The sequence below is a fragment of the Arachis hypogaea genome, chromosome 12 (genome assembly GCF_003086295.3).
Source record: "Arachis hypogaea cultivar Tifrunner chromosome 12, arahy.Tifrunner.gnm2.J5K5, whole genome shotgun sequence".
Taxonomy (NCBI): domain Eukaryota; kingdom Viridiplantae; phylum Streptophyta; class Magnoliopsida; order Fabales; family Fabaceae; genus Arachis; species Arachis hypogaea.
In genome coordinates, this window is record NC_092047.1 from 83,963,829 (window position 1) to 83,981,537 (window position 17,709).

General features: G+C 40.1%; 1 non-coding gene across 1 annotated transcript; it reads left to right on the top strand.

The window, feature by feature from the left end:
- The first annotated feature begins 8,506 nt into the window (after nt 1–8,506).
- Nucleotides 8,507–8,614, top strand: LOC112732161 (small nucleolar RNA R71). The gene has a single exon (XR_003167898.1). It is a non-coding gene; the product is annotated as a small nucleolar RNA R71 (small nucleolar RNA).
- Nucleotides 8,615–17,709: the final 9,095 nt, after the last annotated feature.

Here is a 17,709-nt window from a genome sequence, read left to right on the forward strand (position 1 = left end):
ACAAATAGAGCGCTCTTAACGGCTTTGGAAAGCTGACTTCCAAATCTTTCTAGTAATATATAATAGTCTATACCTTGCTTCGGATTAGAAGGACCAAAACTGGCATCCAACGACAGCTTCCTACCCCCTTCCAGCGTCCAGCGCCCAAAGAGCAGAGACCAATGTCCAAACGCCCAAAGAGGACCGCCTAGCTGGCGTTCCATGCCCCAGAGACCTTGGTGCGCAGAAATTGTGATTGCACTTTAATTATGTAAAATTCATCGCTCTTTCTTTCCCTGGTAATAGCGCCAAAAACATGATGCCAATACCATGGTTCACAATTTCACACAACTAACCAGCAAGTGCACTGGGTCGTCCAAGTAATACCTTACGTGAGTAAGGGTCGAATCCCACGGAGATTGTTGGTATGAAGCAAGCTATGGTCACCTTGTAAATCTCAGTCAGGCAGATATAAAATAGTAATGGGGTTTTCGAAATTAATAATAAAGTAAGGATAGAAATACTTATGTAAATCATTGGTGAGAATTTCAGATAAGCGCATAGAGATGCATTCGTTCCTCTGAACCTCTGCTTTCCTGCTGTCTTCATCCAATCAGTCTTACTCCTTTCCATGGCTGGCTTTATGTAATGCATCACCATTGTCAATGGCTACTTTCGGTCTTCTCTCGGGAAAATAATCCAAATGCAATGTCACGGCACGGCTAATCGTCTGGAGGCATCACCCTTGTCAATGGTTACATCCTATCCTCTCAGTGAACATGGTCAACGCACCCTGTCACGGCACGGCTATTCATCTGTCGGTTCTCGATCATACTGGAATAGGATTTACTATCCTTTTGCGTCTGTCACTACGCCCAGCAATCGCGAGTTTGAAGCTCGTCACAGTCATTCAATCATTGAATCCTACTCAGAATACCACAGACAAGGTTTAGACTTTCCGGATTCTCTTGAATGCCGCCATCATTCTAGCTTATACCACGAAGATTCTGGTTAAGAGATCTAAGAGACACTCATTCAATCGAAAGTAGAACGGAAGTGGTTGTCAGGCACGCGTTCATGGGGAATGATGATGATTGTCACGTTCATCACATTCAGGTTGAAGTGCGAATGAATATCTTAGAAGCGAAATAAGATGAATTGAATAGAAAACAGTAGTACTTTGCATTAATCTTTGAGGAACAGCAGAGCTCCACACCTTAATCTATGGAGTGTAGAAACTCTACCGTTAAAAATACATAAGTGAAGGGTCCAGGCATGGCCGAATGGCCAGCCCCTCTGATCTAAGAACCAGGCGTCCAAAGATGTCTAATACAATAGTAAAAGGTCCTATTTATAATAAACTAGTCACTAGGGTTTACAGAAATAAGTAATTGATGCATAAATCCACTTCTGGGGCCAACTTGGTGTGTGCTTGGGCTGAGCTTGAGTGTTGCACGTGTAGAGGTCCTTCTTGGAGCTGAACGCCAGCATTTGTGCCAGTTTGGGCGTTCAACTCTGGTTTTGGATCCTTTTCTGGCGCTAGACGCCAGAATTGGGCAGAGAGCTGGCGTTGAACGCCAGTTTGAGTCGTCTATTCTTGGCCAAAGTATGGACTATTATATATTGATGGAAATCCCTGGATGTCTACTTTCCAACGCAATTGAAAGCGTGCCATTTCGAGGTCTGTAGCTCCAGAAACTCCACTTTGAGTGCAGGGAGGTCAGAATCCAACAGCATCAGCAGTCCTTCTTCAACCTCTGAATCTAATTTTTGCTCAAGTCCATCAATTTTAGTCAGAAAATACCTGAAATCACAGAAAAACACAAAAACTCATAGTAAAGTCCAGAAATGTGAATTTAACATAAAAACTAACGAAAACGTCCCTAAAAGTAACTAGATCCTACTAAAAACATACTAAAAACAATGCTGAAAAGCGTATAAATTATCCGCTCATCACAACACCAAACTTAAATTGTTGCTTGTCCCCAAGCAACTAAAAATCAAATAGGATAAAAAGAAGAGAATATACTATAAATTCCAAACTATCAATGAAACATAGCTCCAATCAAATGAGCGGGACTTATAGCTTTTTGCCTCTTGAATAGTTTTGGCATCTCACTTTATCCATTGAGGTTCAGAATGATTGGCATCTATAGGAACTCAGAGTTCAGATAGTGTTATTGATTATCCTAGTTCAGTATGATGATTCTTGAACACAGCTATTTTATGAGTCTTGGCCGTGGCCCTAAGCACTTTGTTTTCCAGTATTACCACCGGATACATAAATGCCACAGACACATAATTGGGTGAACCTTTTCAGATTGTGACTCAGCTTTGCTAAAGTCCCCAATTAGAGGTGTCCAGGGTTCTTAAGCACACTCTTTTTTTGCTTTGAACCTTGACTTTAACCGCTCAGTCTCAAGTTTTCACTTGACACCTGCACGCCACAAGCACATGGTTAGGGACAGCTTGGTTTAGCCGCTTAGACCAGGATTTTATTCCTTTAGGCCCTCCTATCCACTGATGCTCAAAGCCTTGGGATCCTTTTTATTTGCCCTTGCCTTTTGGTTTTAAGGGTTATTGGCTTTTTGCTCTTGCCTCTTGGTTTTAAGAGCTTTTGGCTTTTTCTGCTTGCTTTTTCTTTTTCTTTCGCCTAATTTTTTTTTCTGCAAGCTTTGTTCTTTGCTGCTTTTTCTTGCTTCAAGAATCATTTTTATGATTTTTCAGATTATCAAATAACATGTTTCCTAGTCATCATTCTTTCAAGAGCCAACATATTTAACATTCTTAAACAACAACTTCAAAAGACATATGCACTGTGGTGCACGAAATTGTGATGTCCAGGCTCGAACAATCCCTGGCAACGTGAGCAACTTGGTACGCGTAATCGTGATTACACTTTAATTATGTAAAATTCATGGCTCTTTCTTTCCCTGGCAATGGCGCCAAGAACATGGTGCCAATACCATGGTTCACAACTTCGATACAACTAACCAGCAAGTGCACTGGGTCGTCCAAGTAATACCTTACGTGAGTAAGGGTCGAATCCCACGGAGATTGTTGGTATGACGCAAGCTATGGTCACCTTGCAAATCTCAGTCAGGCAGATATAAATTGATAATGATGTTTTCGAATAATAAATAATAGAATAGGGATAGAGGTACTTATGTAATTCATTGGTAGGAATTTCAGATAAGCGAATGGAGATGCTTTTCGTTCCTCTGAACCTCTGCTTTCCTACTATCTTCATCCAATCAGTCTTACTCCTTTCCATGGCTGGCTTTATGTGATACATCTCCACTGTCAACGGCTACTTTCGGTCATCTCTCGGGAAAATGATCCAATGCCCTGTCACGACACGGCTAATCGTCTGGAGGCATCACCCTTGTCAATGGCTTCATCTTATCCTCTCAGTGAATAATATGCTCACGCACCCTGTCATGGCACGGCTATTCATCTGTCGGTTCTCGATCATGCTGGAATAGGATTTACTATCCTTTTGCGTCTGTCACTAACGCCCTGCAATCACGAGTTAGGAGCTCGTCACAGTCATTCAATCATTGAATCCTACTCGGAATACCACAGACAAGGTTTAGACTTTCCGGATTCTCTTGAATGCCGCCATCATTCTAGCTTACGCCACGAAGATTCTGGTTAGGAGATCTAAGAGATACTCATTCTAGCTTATTTCATGTAGAACAAAAGTATTTGTCAGGCACGCGTTCATAAGGGAGAAGGATGATGAGCGTCACACATAATCATCACCTTCATCACGTTCTTGGGTGCGAATGGATATCTTAGAAGCGAAATAAGAAGAATTGAATAGAAAACAGTACTACTTTGCATTAATCTTTGAGGAACAGCAGAGCTCCACACCTTAATCTATGGAGTGTAGAAACTCTACCGTTAAAAATACATAAGTGAAGGTCCAGGCATGGCCGAGATGGCCAGCTCCCTAAAACGTGATCAAAGGATCATAAGGTAATCCAAAGATGCCTAATACTGTAGTAAAAGGTCCTATTTATAATAAACTAGTCACTAAGGTTTACATGAGTAAGTAATTGATGCATAAATCCACTTCCTGGGCCCACTTGGTGTGTGTTTGGGCTGAGCTTGAGTGTTGCACGTGCAGAAGCCATTTGTGGAGTTGAACGCCAGTTTTTGTGCCAGTTTGGGCGTTCAACTCTGGTTTTGGATCCTTTTCTGGCGCTGGACGCCAGATTTGGGCAGAGAGCTGGCGTTGAACGCCAGTTTACGTCGTCTATTCTTGGCCAAAGTATGGACTATTATATATTGCTGGAAAGCCCTGGATGTCTACTTTCCAACGCAATTGGAAGCGCGCTATTTCGAGTTCTGTAGCTCCAGAAAATCCACTTTGAGTGCAGGGAGGTCAGAATCCAACAGCATCAGCAGTCCTTCTTCAACCTCTTGAATCTGATTTTTGCTCAAGTCCCTCAATTTCAGCCAGAAAATACCTGAAATCACAGAAAAACACACAAACTCATAGTAAAGTCCAGAAATGTGAATTTAACATAAAAACTAATGAAAACATCCATAAAAGTAACTAGATCCTACTAAAAACATACTAAAAACAATGTCAAAAAGCGTATAAATTATCCACTCATCACAACACCAAACTTAAATTGTTGCTTGTCCCCAAGCAACTGAAAATCAAATAGGATAAAAAGAAGAGAATATAATATAAATTCCAAACTATCAATGAAACATAGCTCCAATCAAATGAGCGGGACTTATAGCTTTTTGCCTCTTGAATAGTTTTGGCATCTCACTTTATCCATTGAGGTTCAGAATGATTGGCATCTATAGGAACTTCAGATTTCGAATAGTGTTATTGACTCTCCTAGTTCAGTATGATGATTCTTGAACACAGCTTCTTTATGAGTCTTGGCCGTGGCCCTAAGCACTTTGTTTTCCAGTATTACCACCGGATACATAAATGCCACAGACACATAATTGGGTGAACCTTTTCAGATTGTGACTCAACTTTGCTAAAGTCCCCAATTAGAGGTGTCCAGGGTTCTTAAGCACACTCCTTTTTTTTGCTTTGGACCTTGACTTTAACCGCTCAGTCTCAAGATTTCACTTGACACCTACACGCCACAAGCACATGGTTAGGGACAGCTTAGTTTAGCCGCTTAGACCAGGATTTTATTCCTTTTGGGCCCTCCTATCCACTGATGCTCAAAGCCTTGGAATCCTTTTTATTTGCCCTTTCCTTTTGGTTTTAAGGGTTATTGGCTTTTTGCTCTTGCCTCTTGGTTTTAAGAGCTTTTGGCTTTTTCTGCTTGCTTTTTCTTTTTTTTTTTTTCGCCTATTTTTTTTTCTGCAAGCTTTGTTCTTTGCTGCTTTTTCTTGCTTCAAGAATCATTTTTATGATTTTTCAGATTATCAAATAACATATCTCCTAGTCATCATTCTTTCAAGAGCCAACATATTTAACATTCTTAAACAACAACTTCAAAAGACATATGCACTGTTCAAGCATACATTCAGAAAACAAGAAGCATTGTCACCACATCAATATAATTAAGCTAAGTTCAAGGATAAATTCGAAACTCGTGTACTTCTTGATCTTTTAAATTAAAACAGTTTTTATTTAAGAGAGGTGATGGATTCATAGGACATTCATAACTTTAAGACATAGTTACTAACTACTAATGATCATGTAATGAAGACACAAACATAGATAAGCACATAACATAGAAAACGAAAAACAGAGAAAGTGAGAACAAGGAATGAATCCACCTTAGTGATGGTGGCGTTTCCTTCTTGAGAAACCAATGATGTCCTTGAGCTCTTCTATGTCTCTTCCTTGTCTTTGTTGCTCCTCCCTCATTGCTTTTTGATCTTCTCTTATTTCATGAAGGATGATGGAGTGCTCTTGATGTTCCCCCCTTTGTTGCTTCCAATAATTGTGTGGAAGAAAATATATCCCCTGAGGTATCTCAGGGATCTCTTGATTTGCAGTCAAATGTTCTACCACTGAGCTATAGACCCTTGATGGAAGCTTTTGTCTTCCCTTTCCTCTTTCTAGAGGTTTCTCTGGCCTTAGGTGCCATCAATGGTTATGGAAAAAAACAAAAAAGCTATGCTTTTACCACACCAAACTTAGAATATTGCTCGTCCTCGAGCAAAAGAAGAAAGAATAGAAGAAGAAGAAGAAGAAGATATGGAGGAGATGGATGGATGTGTGTATTCGGCCATATGGGTGGGATTGGGTGGGAGAGAGATGTTGAATTTGAAGTTAGTAGGTGTATGGATGTGAGTGGTAAATGGAAAACAGAAGGGATGATCATGAATGGAAAGAAAGATGATGAGGTAGGTGGGGATCCTGTGGGGTCCACAGATCCTGAGATGATCCTGTGGGGTCCACAGATCCTGAGATGATCCTGTGGGGTCCACAGATCCTGAGGTGTCAAGGCATTTACATCCCTGCACCAATTTAGGCATGTAAAATGCCCTTGCACACAACTCTGGGCGTTCAGCGCCAGGTTGCTGCCCATTTTGGGCGTTCAACGCCCATTTGTTGCCATTTCTGGCATTCAGCACCCAGAAGCTGCCCATTTTGGGCGTTGAGCGCCAGAACCATGCTCTGTTCTGGCGTTTGAACGCCAGACAGATGCTCCTCCAGGGTGTGATTTTTCTTCTGCTGTTTTTGATTCCGTTTTTGATTTTTTTGTTTATTTTGTGACTCCACATGATCATGAACCTATAAAGACATATGACTAAGAAAAATATAGTTAGATAAATAAAAATTGGGTTGCCTCTTAACAAGCGCTTCTTTAATGTCAATAGCTTGACAGTGGGCTCTCATGGAGCCTCACAGATGTTCAGAGCATTGTTGAGACCCTCCAACACCAAACTTAGAGTTTGGATATGGGAGTTCAACGCCAAACTTAGAGTTTGGTTGTGGCCTCCCAACACCAAACTTAGAGTTTGACTGTGGGGGCTCTGGTTGACTTTGCTGTGAGAGAAGCTTTTTCTGCTTCCTCTCCATGGTTGCAGAGGGAGATCCTTGGGTTTTAAACACAAGGGAGTCCTCATTCCATTGAAGGACTAGTTCACCTCTGTCAACATCAATCACAGCTCTTGCTGTGGCCAGGAAAGGTCTTCTTAGGATGATGGATTCATCCTCTTCCTTTCCAGTATCCAGGACTATGAAATCAGCAGGGATGTAAAGGCCTTCAACCTTTACTAACACGTCCTCTACTTGTCCATAAGCCTGTTTTCTTGAACTGTCTGCCATCTCTAATGAGATTTTAGCAGCTTGCACCCCATAGATTCCCAGTTTCTCTATTACAGAGAGGGGCATGAGGTTTATTCCTGAACCAAAGTCACATAGAGCCTTAAAGATCATGGTGCTTATGGTACAGGGTATTATGAACTTTCCAGGATCCTGTCTCTTCTGAGGCAATGTCAGTTGATCCAGATAACTTAGTTCATTGATGAACAAGGGAGGTTCAATTTCCCAAGTATCAATGCCAAATAATTTGGCATTCAGCTTCATGATTGCACCAAGAAACTTGGTAGTTTGCTCTTCAGTAATATCCTCATTCTCTTCAGAAGAGGAATACTCATCAGAGCTCATGAAGGGCATAAGGAGGTTCAGTGGAATCTCTATGGTCTCTAGATGAGCCTCAGATTCCTTTGGTTCCTCAGAGGGAAGCTCCTTATTGGTCACTGGACGTCCCAGGAGGTCTTCCTCCTTGGGATTCACGTCCTCCACTCCCCTTGTGGGTTCGGCCATAGTGCTTATGTCAATGGCCTTGCACTCTCCTTTTGGATTCTCTTCTGCATTGCTTGGGAGAGTACTGGGAGGGATTCCAGTGATCCTTTTACTCAGCTGGCCCACTTGTGCTTCTAGATTTCTAATGGAAGATCTTGTTTCATTCATGAAACTTACAGTGGCCTTAGATAGATCAGAGACTAAATTTGCTAAATTAGTAGTATTTTGTTCAGAGTTCTCTGTCTGTTGCTGAGTGGATGATGGAAAAGGCTTGCTATTGCTAAACCTGTTTCTTCCACCATTATTAAAGCCTTGTTGAGGCTTTTGATCCTTCCATGAGAAATTTGGATGATTTCTCCATGATGAGTTATAGGTGTTTCCATAAGGTTCACCTAAGTAATTCACCTCTGCTATTGCAGGGTTTTCAGGATCATAAGCTTCTTCTGCATAAGAAGCCTCTTGAGTACTGTTGGATGCAGCTTGCATTCCATGCAGACTCTGAGAGATCATATTGACTTGCTGAGTCAATATTTTGTTCTGAGCCAGTATGGCATTCAGAGTATCAACTTCAAGAACTCCCTTCTTCATAGGCGTCCCATTACTCACAGGATTCCTTTCAGAAGTGTACATGAACTGGTTATTAGCAACCATGTCAATGAGTTCTTGAGCTTCTGCAGACGTTTTCTTTAGGTGAATGGATCCACCTGCAGAAGTGTCCAGTGACATCTTTGATAGCTCAGATAAACCATCATAGAATATATCCAGGATGGTCCATTCTGAAAGCATGTCAGAAGGACACTTTTTGGTCAACTGTTTGTATCTTTCCCAAGCTTCATAGAGGGATTCACCTTCTTTCTGTTTGAAGGTTTGAACATCAGCTCTAAGCTTGCTCAGCTTTTGAGGAGGAAAGTACTTGGCTAAGAAAGCCGTGACCAGCTTATCCCAAGAGTTCAGGCTATCTTTGGGTTGAGAATCCAACCATAATCTAGCTCTGTCTCTTACAGCAAAAGGGAAAAGCATGAGCCTGTAGACTTCAGGATCTACTCCATTAGTCTTAACAGTATCACATATCTGCAAGCATTCAGTTAAGAACTGAAAAGGATCTTCAGATGGAAGTCCATGAAACTTGCAGTTCTGCTGCATCAGAGAAACTAATTGAGGTTTCAGCTCAAAGTTGTTTGCTCCAATGGCAGGAATGGAGATGTTTCTTCCATGTAAATTGGAATTAGGTGCAGTAAAGTCACCAAGCATCTTCCTTACATTATTATTATTTTCGGCTGCCATCTCCTCTTCCTGTTCAAAAATTTTTGAAAGGTTATCTCTGGATTGTTGTATTTTAGCTTCTCTTAATTTTCTCTTCAGAGTCCTTTCAGGTTCTGGATCTGCTTTCACAAGAATGTTCTTATCCTTGCTCCTGCTCATATGACAAAGAAGAGGGCACAGAAAAAATAATAATAATAATATGGATCCTTTATACCACAGTATAGGGATCCCTGTGTGAGTAGAAGAAGAGGGGGAGACAAAGAATGTAATATAATGGAAGAAACACAACTGTGAGGATGGCAGAGATGTGAGATGAGCTGTTAGGATATGAATGAATAAATAGAATAAGATGGGGGAGGGATAATTTTCGAAAAATATTTTTGAAAAAGAGTTAGTGATTTTCGAAAATGGTTTTTGAAAAATGTTTGTATTTTTTCGAAATTTTTTTTTAAAATTAAAAATAAAAATAAGAATAATTAGTTAATTAAAAAGAAATTTTTGAAAAAGAGGGAAGATATTTTCGAAAATTAGAGAGAGAGAGAGTTAGTTAGGTAGTTTTGAAAAAGTTAAGAAACAAACAAAAAGTTAGTTAGTTAGTTGAAACAAATTTTGAAAAGATAAGAAGTTAGGAGGTTAGAAAAGATATTTTGAAATCATATTTTTGAAAAAGATAAGATAAGAAGATATTTTTGAAAAGATATGATAAAAATTAGTTTTTTTTTTTGAAAAAGATTTGATTTTTAAAATCACAATTAATGACTTGATTCACAAGAAATCACAAGATATGATTCTAGAACTTAAAGTTTGAATCTTTCTTAACAAGTAAGTAACAAACTTGAAATTTTTGAATCAAAACATTAATTGTTTATGTTATTTTCGAAAATTTAATACAAAAATAAGAAAAAGATTTTTGAAAAATATTTTTGAAATTTTTGAAAATAACTAAGAATTTTGAAAAAGATTTGATTTTTGAAAAAGATTTTGAAAAAGATAAGATTTTCAAATTGAAAATTTGATTTGACTCATAAGAAACAACTTGATTTTTAAAAATTTTTGAAAAAGTCAACTCAATTTTCGAATTTGATGAGAGAAAAAAGGGAAAGATATTTTTTTAATTTTTGAAATTTTTATGAAAAACATGAAAATTATGCAATGCATGAAATTTTTAGATCAAAACAATGAATGCATGCAATAATGCTATGAATGTCAAGATGAACACCAAGAACATTATGAAGATCATGATGAACATCAAGAACACATTTTTGAAAAATTTTTAATGCAAAGAAAACATGTAAGACACCAAACTTAGAAATCTTTCATGTTTAGACTCTAACAAACGAAAAATGCACATGAAAAACAACTAAAGATGCAAAACAAGAAAACATCAAGATCAAATAAGAAGACTTACCAAGAACAACTTGAAGATCATGAAGAACACTATGAATGCATGAATTTTCGAAAAATGCAAGATGCATATGCAATTGACACCAAACTTATGATATGACTCAAGACTCAAACAAGAAACAGAAAAATATTTTTGATTTTTATGATTTTCTAATTTTTTTTGGATTTTTTCGAAAATTATATGAAAAAGAAAAAATAAGGATTCCAAAATTTTTAACATGAATTCCAGGAATCTTGCATTCTTAGTCTAAAGCTTCAGTCCAAGAATTAGACATGGCTCATGAGCCAGCCAAGCTTTCCATGAAAGCTCCGGTCCAAAACACTAGACATGGCCAATGGCCAGCCAAGCTTCAGCATGTAATTCAGACATGACATGCCTGACATACCCTACAGTCGTATAAGAGCTGATGGGTGGAAGCCTCAGTCCAAAAGAATTTAGACATGGCTTTACAGCCAGCCAGGCTTCACATGCTTCATGAAACACTAGAATTCATTCTTTAAAAATTTTGAATAAATTTTTGAAAACATTTTTAAATTTTTTTTTTCGAAAATAGATGAGAAAATTTTGAAAAATTTTTGAGAAATTTTTTTGAAAAGAAAATAAAAAGAAAATTACCTAATCTGAGCAACAGGATGAACCGTCAGTTGTCCAAACTCAAACAATCCCCGGCAACGGCGCCAAAAACTTGGTGCACGAAATTGTGATGTTCAGGCTCGAACAATCCCTGGCAACGTGAGCAACTTGGTACGCGTAATCGTGATTACACTTTAATAATGTAAAATTCATGGCTCTTTCTTTCCCTGGCAATGGCGCCAAGAACATGGTGCCAATACCATGGTTCACAACTTCGATACAACTAACCAGCAAGTGCACTGGGTCGTCCAAGTAATACCTTACGTGAGTAAGGGTCGAATCCCACGGAGATTGTTGGTATGAAGCAAGCTATGGTCACCTTGCAAATCTCAGTCAGGCAGATATAAATTGATAATGATGTTTTCGAATAATAAATAATAGAATAGGGATAGAAATACTTATGTAAATCACTGGTGAGAATTTCAGATAAGCGAATAGAGATGCTTCTCATTCCTCTAAACCTCTGCTTTCCTGCTATCTTCATCCAATCAATCTTACTCCTTTCCATGGCTGGCTTTATGCAAGGGCATCACCGTTGTCAGTGGCTACATCCCCTCATCTCAGTGAAAAATGTTCTCACATGCTCTGTCACAGCACGGCTAATCATCTGTCGGTTCTCGATCATGCTGGAATAGGATTCACCCTCCTTTTGCGTCTGTCACTAACGCCCAGCACTCGCGAGTTTGAAGCTCGTCACAGTCATCCAATCATTGAATCCTACTCGGAATACCACAGACAAGGTTTAGACTTTCCGGATTCTCTTGAATGCCGCTATCATTCTAGCTTACGCCACGAAGATTCTGGTTAGGAGATCTAAGAGATATTCATTCTAGCTTATTTCATGTAGAACAGAAGTGTTTGTCAGGCACGTGTTCATAGGGGAGAATGGTGATAAGCGTCACACATAATCATCACCTTCATCACGTTCTTGGGTGCGAATGGATATCTTAGAAGAGAAATAAGATGAATTGAATAGAAAACAGTAGTACTTTGCATTAATCTTTGAGGAACAGCAGAGCTCCACACCTTAATCTATGGAGTGTAGAAACTCTACCGTTAAAATTACATAAGTGAAAGGTCCAGGCATGGCCGAGATGGCCAGCCCCTCTGATCTAAGAACCAGGCATTCAAAGATGATCAAAGGATCAAAAGATAATCCAAAGATCCCTAATACAATAGTAAGAGGTCCTATTTATAATAAACTAGCTACTAGGGTTTACATGAGTAAGTAATTGATGCATAAATCCACTTCCGGGGCCCACTTGGTGTGTGTTTGGGCTGAGCTTGAGTATTGCACGTTTAGAGGTCCTCCTTGGAGTTGAACGCCAGTTTTTGTGCCAGTTTGGGCGTTCAACTCTGGTTTTGGCTCCTTTTCTGGCGCTGGACGCCAGATTTGGGAAGAGAGCTGGCGTTGAACGCCAGTTTACGTCGTCTATTCTTGGCCAAAGTATAGACTATTATTTATTTCTGGAGAGCCCTATATGTCTACTTTCCAACGCAATTGGAAGCGCGCCATTTCGAGTTCTGTAGCTCCAGAAAATCCATTTTGAGTGCAGGGAAGTCAGAATCCAACAGCATCAGCAGTCCTTGTTCAACCTCTGAATCTGATTTTTGCTCAAGTCTTTCAATTTTAGCCAAAAAATACCTGAAATCACAGAAAAATACACAAACTCATAGTAAAGTCCAGAAATGTGAATTTAACATAAAAACTAATGAAAACATCCCTAAAAGTAACTAGATCCAACTAAAAACATACTAAAAACAATGCCAAAAAGCGTATAAATTATCCGCTCATCACAACACCAAACTTAAATTGTTGCTTGTCCCCAAGCAACTGAAAATCAAATAGGATAAAAAGAAGAGAATATACTATAAATTCCAAACTATCAATGAAACATAGCTCCAATCAAATGAGCGGGACTTATAGCTTTTTTTGCCTCTTGAATAGTTTTGGCATCTCACTCTATCCATTGAGGTTCAGAATGATTGGCATCTATAAGAACTTCAGATTTCGAATAGTGTTATTGACTCTCCTAGTTCAGTATGATGATTCTTGAACACAGCTTCTTTATGAGTCTTGGCCGTGGCCCTAAGCACTTTGTTTTCCAGTATTACCACCGGATACATAAATGCCACAGACACATAATTGGGTGAACCTTTTCAGATTGTGACTCAGCTTTGCTAAAGTCCCCAATTAGAGGTGTTCAGGGTTCTTAAGCACACTCTTTTTTTGCTTTGGACCTTGACTTTAACCGCTCAGTCTCAAGTTTTCACTTGACACCTTCACGCCACAAGCACATGGTTAGGGACATCTTGGTTTAGCCGCTTAGACCAGGATTTTATTCCTTTTAGGCCCTCCTATCCACTGATGCTCAAAGCCTTGGGATCCTTTTTATTGCCCTTTCCTTTTGGTTTTAAGGGTTATTGGCTTTTTGCTCTTGCCTCTTGGTTTTAAGAGCTTTTGGCTTTTTCTGCTTGATTTTTCTTTTTCTTTCTATATTTTTTTTTTCGCCTATTTTTTTTTTCTGCAAGCTTTGTTCTTTGCTGCTTTTTCTTGCTTCAAGAATCATTTTTATGATTTTTTAGATTATCAAATAACATGTCTCCTAGTCATCATTCTTTCAAGAGCCAACATATTTAACATTCTTAAACAACAACTTCAAAAGACATATGCACTGTTCAAGCATACATTCAGAAAACAAGAAGCATTGTCACCACATCAATATAATTAAACTAAGTTCAAGGATAAATTCGAAACTCATGTACTTCTTGTTCTTTTGAATTAAAACATTTTTTCATTTAAGAGAGGTGATGGATTCATAGGACATTCATAACTTTAAGACATAATTACTACTACTAATGATCATGTAATGAAGACAAAAACATAGATGGGCACATAACATAGAAAACGAAAAATAGAAGAAAGAAGAACAAGGAATGAATCCACCTTAGTGATGGTGGCGTTTCCTTCTTGAGGAACCAATGATGTCCTTGAGCTCTTCTATGTCTCTTCCTTGTCTTTGTTGCTCCTCCCTCATTGCTTTTTGATCTTCTCTTATTTCATGAAGCATGATGGAGTGCTCTTGATGTTCCACCCTTAGTTGTCCCATATTGGAACTCAATTCTCCTAGGGAGGTGTTGAATTGCTCCCAATAGTTTTGTGGAGGAAAGTGCATTTGAGGCATCTCCGGGATCTCATGGTGATGAGCTTCATACGCCTCTTGAGCTCCATGAATGGGCTCTCTTGCTTGCTCCATCTTTTCCTTAGTGATGGGCTTGTCCTCTTTAATGAGGATATCTCCCTCTATGTCAATCCCAGCCGAATTGCATAGGTGGCAGATGAGGTGAGGAAAGGCTAACCTTGCCATAGTGGAGGACTTGTCAGCCACCTTGTAGAGTTCTTGAGGTATAATCTCATGAACTTCCACCTCTTCTCCAATCATGATGCTATGGATCATGATGGCTCAGTCTATAGTAACTTCAGACCGGTTGCTAGTGGGAATGATTGAGCATTGAATGAACTCCAACCATCCTCTAGCTACAGGCTTGAGGTCCAATCTTCTTAGTTGAACCGGCTTGCCCTTGGAGTCAATCTTCCATTGAGCTCCTTCCACGCATATGTCCATAAGGACCTGGTCCAACCTTTGATTAAAGTTGACCCTTCTAGTGTAGGGGCGTTCATCTCCTTGCATCATGGGCAAGTTAAACGTCAACCTCACATTCTCCGGACTAAAATCTAAGTGTTTCCCCCGAACCATTGTAACATGGTTCTTTGTATCCGGGTTCTTACTTTGATCATGGTTCTTGGTGATCCATGCATTGGCATAGAACTCTTGAACCATTAGGATGCCGACTTGTTGGATGGGATTTGTTAGAACTTCCCAACCTCTTCTTTGAATTTTATGTCGGATCTCCGGATACTCATTTCTTTTGAGTTTGAAAGGGACCTCAGGGATCACCTTCTTCTTGGCCACAACATCATAGAAGTGGTCTTGATGGGCTTTGGAGATGAACCTTTCCATCTCCCATGACTCGGATGTGGAAGCTTTTGTCTTCCCTTTCCCTCTTCTAGAGGATTCTCCGGTCTTAGATGCCATCAATGGTAATGGAAAAACAAAAAAGCTATGCTTTTACCACACCAAACTTAGAATATTGCTCGCCCTCGAGCAATAAACAAAAGAATAGAAGAAGAAGAAGAAGAAATATGGAGAGGGAGAGGGAGATGTGGTTTCGACCAAGAAGGGTGTAGAGGGGTGTGTTGTGTGAATTTGATGAAGAATGGAGGGCTTTATATAGGGAAGGGAGGGGGGTTAAGGTTCGGCCATATGGGTGGGTTTGGGTGGGAAATTGGTTTTGAATTTTGAAGGTAGGTGGAGTTTATGAGGTAGGTTTATGGGGAAGAGTGGATGGATGTGAGTGGTGAAGAGGTGATGGGGAAGAGAGTTTGAGGTGATTGGTGAAGGGTTTTTGGGGAAGAGTGTTTATGGGGTTGTGTGAAAGAGAGTGGTGAAAAAAAGTGAGTGGAGGTAGGTGAGGATCCTGTGGGGTCCACAGATCCTGAGTGGATCCTGTGGGGTCCACAGATCCTGAGGTGTTCAAGGATTTACATCCCTGCACCCATTAAACATGTAAAAATGCCTTTGTACCCAACTCTGGGCGTTCAGCGCCAGGTTGGTGGCCATTTTGGGCGTTCAACGCCCATTTGTGTGCCATTTCTGGCGTTGAATGCCAGAATCATGCCTGTTCTGGCGTTCAGCGCCCAGAAGCTGCCCATTTTGGGCGTTCAGCGCCAGAACCATGCTCTGTTCTGGCGCTGAACGCCAGACAGATGCTCCTCCAGGGTGTGATTTTTCTTCTGCTGTTTTTGATTCCGTTTTCAGTTTTTATATTTATTTTGTGACTCCACATGATCATGAACCTACAAAGACATATAACTAAGAAAAATATAGTTAGATAAATAAGAATTGGGTTGCCTCCCAACAAGCGCTTCTTTAATGTCAATAGCTTGACAGTGGGCTCTCATGGAGCCTCACAGATGTGCAGAGCTTTGTTGAGACTCTCCAACACCAAACTTAGAGTTTGGATATGGGAGTTCAACACCAAACTTAGAGTTTGACTGTGGGAACTCTGGTTGACTCTGCTTTGAGAGAAGCTTTTTCTGCTTCCTCTCCATGGTTGCAGAGGGAGATCCTTGAGTTTTAAACACAAGGGAGTCCTCATTCCATTGAAGGACTATTTCACCTCTGTCAACATCAATCACAGCTCTTGCTGTGGCCAGGAAAGGTCTTCCTAGGATGATGGATTCATCCTCTTCCTTTCCAGTATCCAGGACTATGAAATCAGCAGGGATGTAAAGGCCTTCAACCTTTACTAACACGTCCTCTACTTGTCCATAAGCCTGTTTTCTTGAACTGTCTGCCATCTCTAATGAGATTTTAGCAGCTTGCACCCTATAGATTCTCAGTTTCTCTATTACAGAGAGGGGCATGAGGTTTATTCCTGAACCAAGGTCACACAGAGCCTTAAAGATTATGGTGCCTATGGTACAGGGTATTATGAACTTTCCAGGATCCTGTCTCTTCTGAGGCAATGTCAGTTGATCCAGGTCACTTAGCTCATTGATGAACAAGGGGGGTTCAACTTCCCAAGTATCAATGCCAAATAATTTGGCATTCAGCTTCATGATTGCACCAAGAAACTTGGCAGTTTGCTTGTCAGTAACATCCTCATTCTCTTCAGAAGAGGAATACTCATCAGAGCTCATGAAGGGCATAAGGAGGTTCAATGGAATCTCTATGGTCTCTAGATGAGCCTCAGAGTCCTTTGGTTCCTCAGAGGGAAGCTCCTTATTGACCACTGGACGTCCCAGGAGGTCTTCCTCCTTGGGATTCACGTCCTCCTCTCCCTCATTGGGTTCGGCCATTTTGCTTATGTCAATGGCCTTGCACTCTCCTTTTGGATTCTCTTCTGTATTGCTTGGGAGAGTACTGGGAGGGATTTCAGTGATCCTTTTACTCAGCTGGCCCACTTGTGCTTCCAAATTTCTAATGGAAGACCTTGTTTCATTCATGAAACTCACAGTGGCCTTGGACAGATCAGAGACTAGATTTGCTAAATTAGAAGCATTTTGTTCAGAGTTCTCTGTCTGTTGCTGAGTGGATGATGGAAAAGGTTTATTATTGTTAAACCTGTTTCTTCCACCATTATTAAAGCCTTGTTGAGGCTTTTGATCCTTCCATGAGAAATTTGGATGATTACTCCATGATGAGTTATAGGTGTTTCCATAAGGTTCACCTAAGTAATTTACCTCTGCTATTGCAGGGTTTTCAGGATCATAAGCTTCTTCTTCAGAAGATGCCTCTTGAGTACTGTTCTATGCAGCTTGCATTCCATGCAGACTCTGAGAGATCATATTGACTTGCTGAGTCAATATTTTATTCTGAGCTAATATGGCATTCAGAGTATCAACTTCAAGAACTCCCTTCTTCATAGGCGTCCCATTACTCACAGGATTCCTTTCAGAAGTGTACATGAACTGGTTATTAGCAACCATGTCAATGAGTTCTTGAGCTTCTGCAGGCGTTTTCTTTAGGTGAATGGATCCACCTGCAGAAGTGTCCAGTGACATCTTTGATAGCTCAGATAAACCATCATAGAATATATCCAGGATGGTCCATTCTGA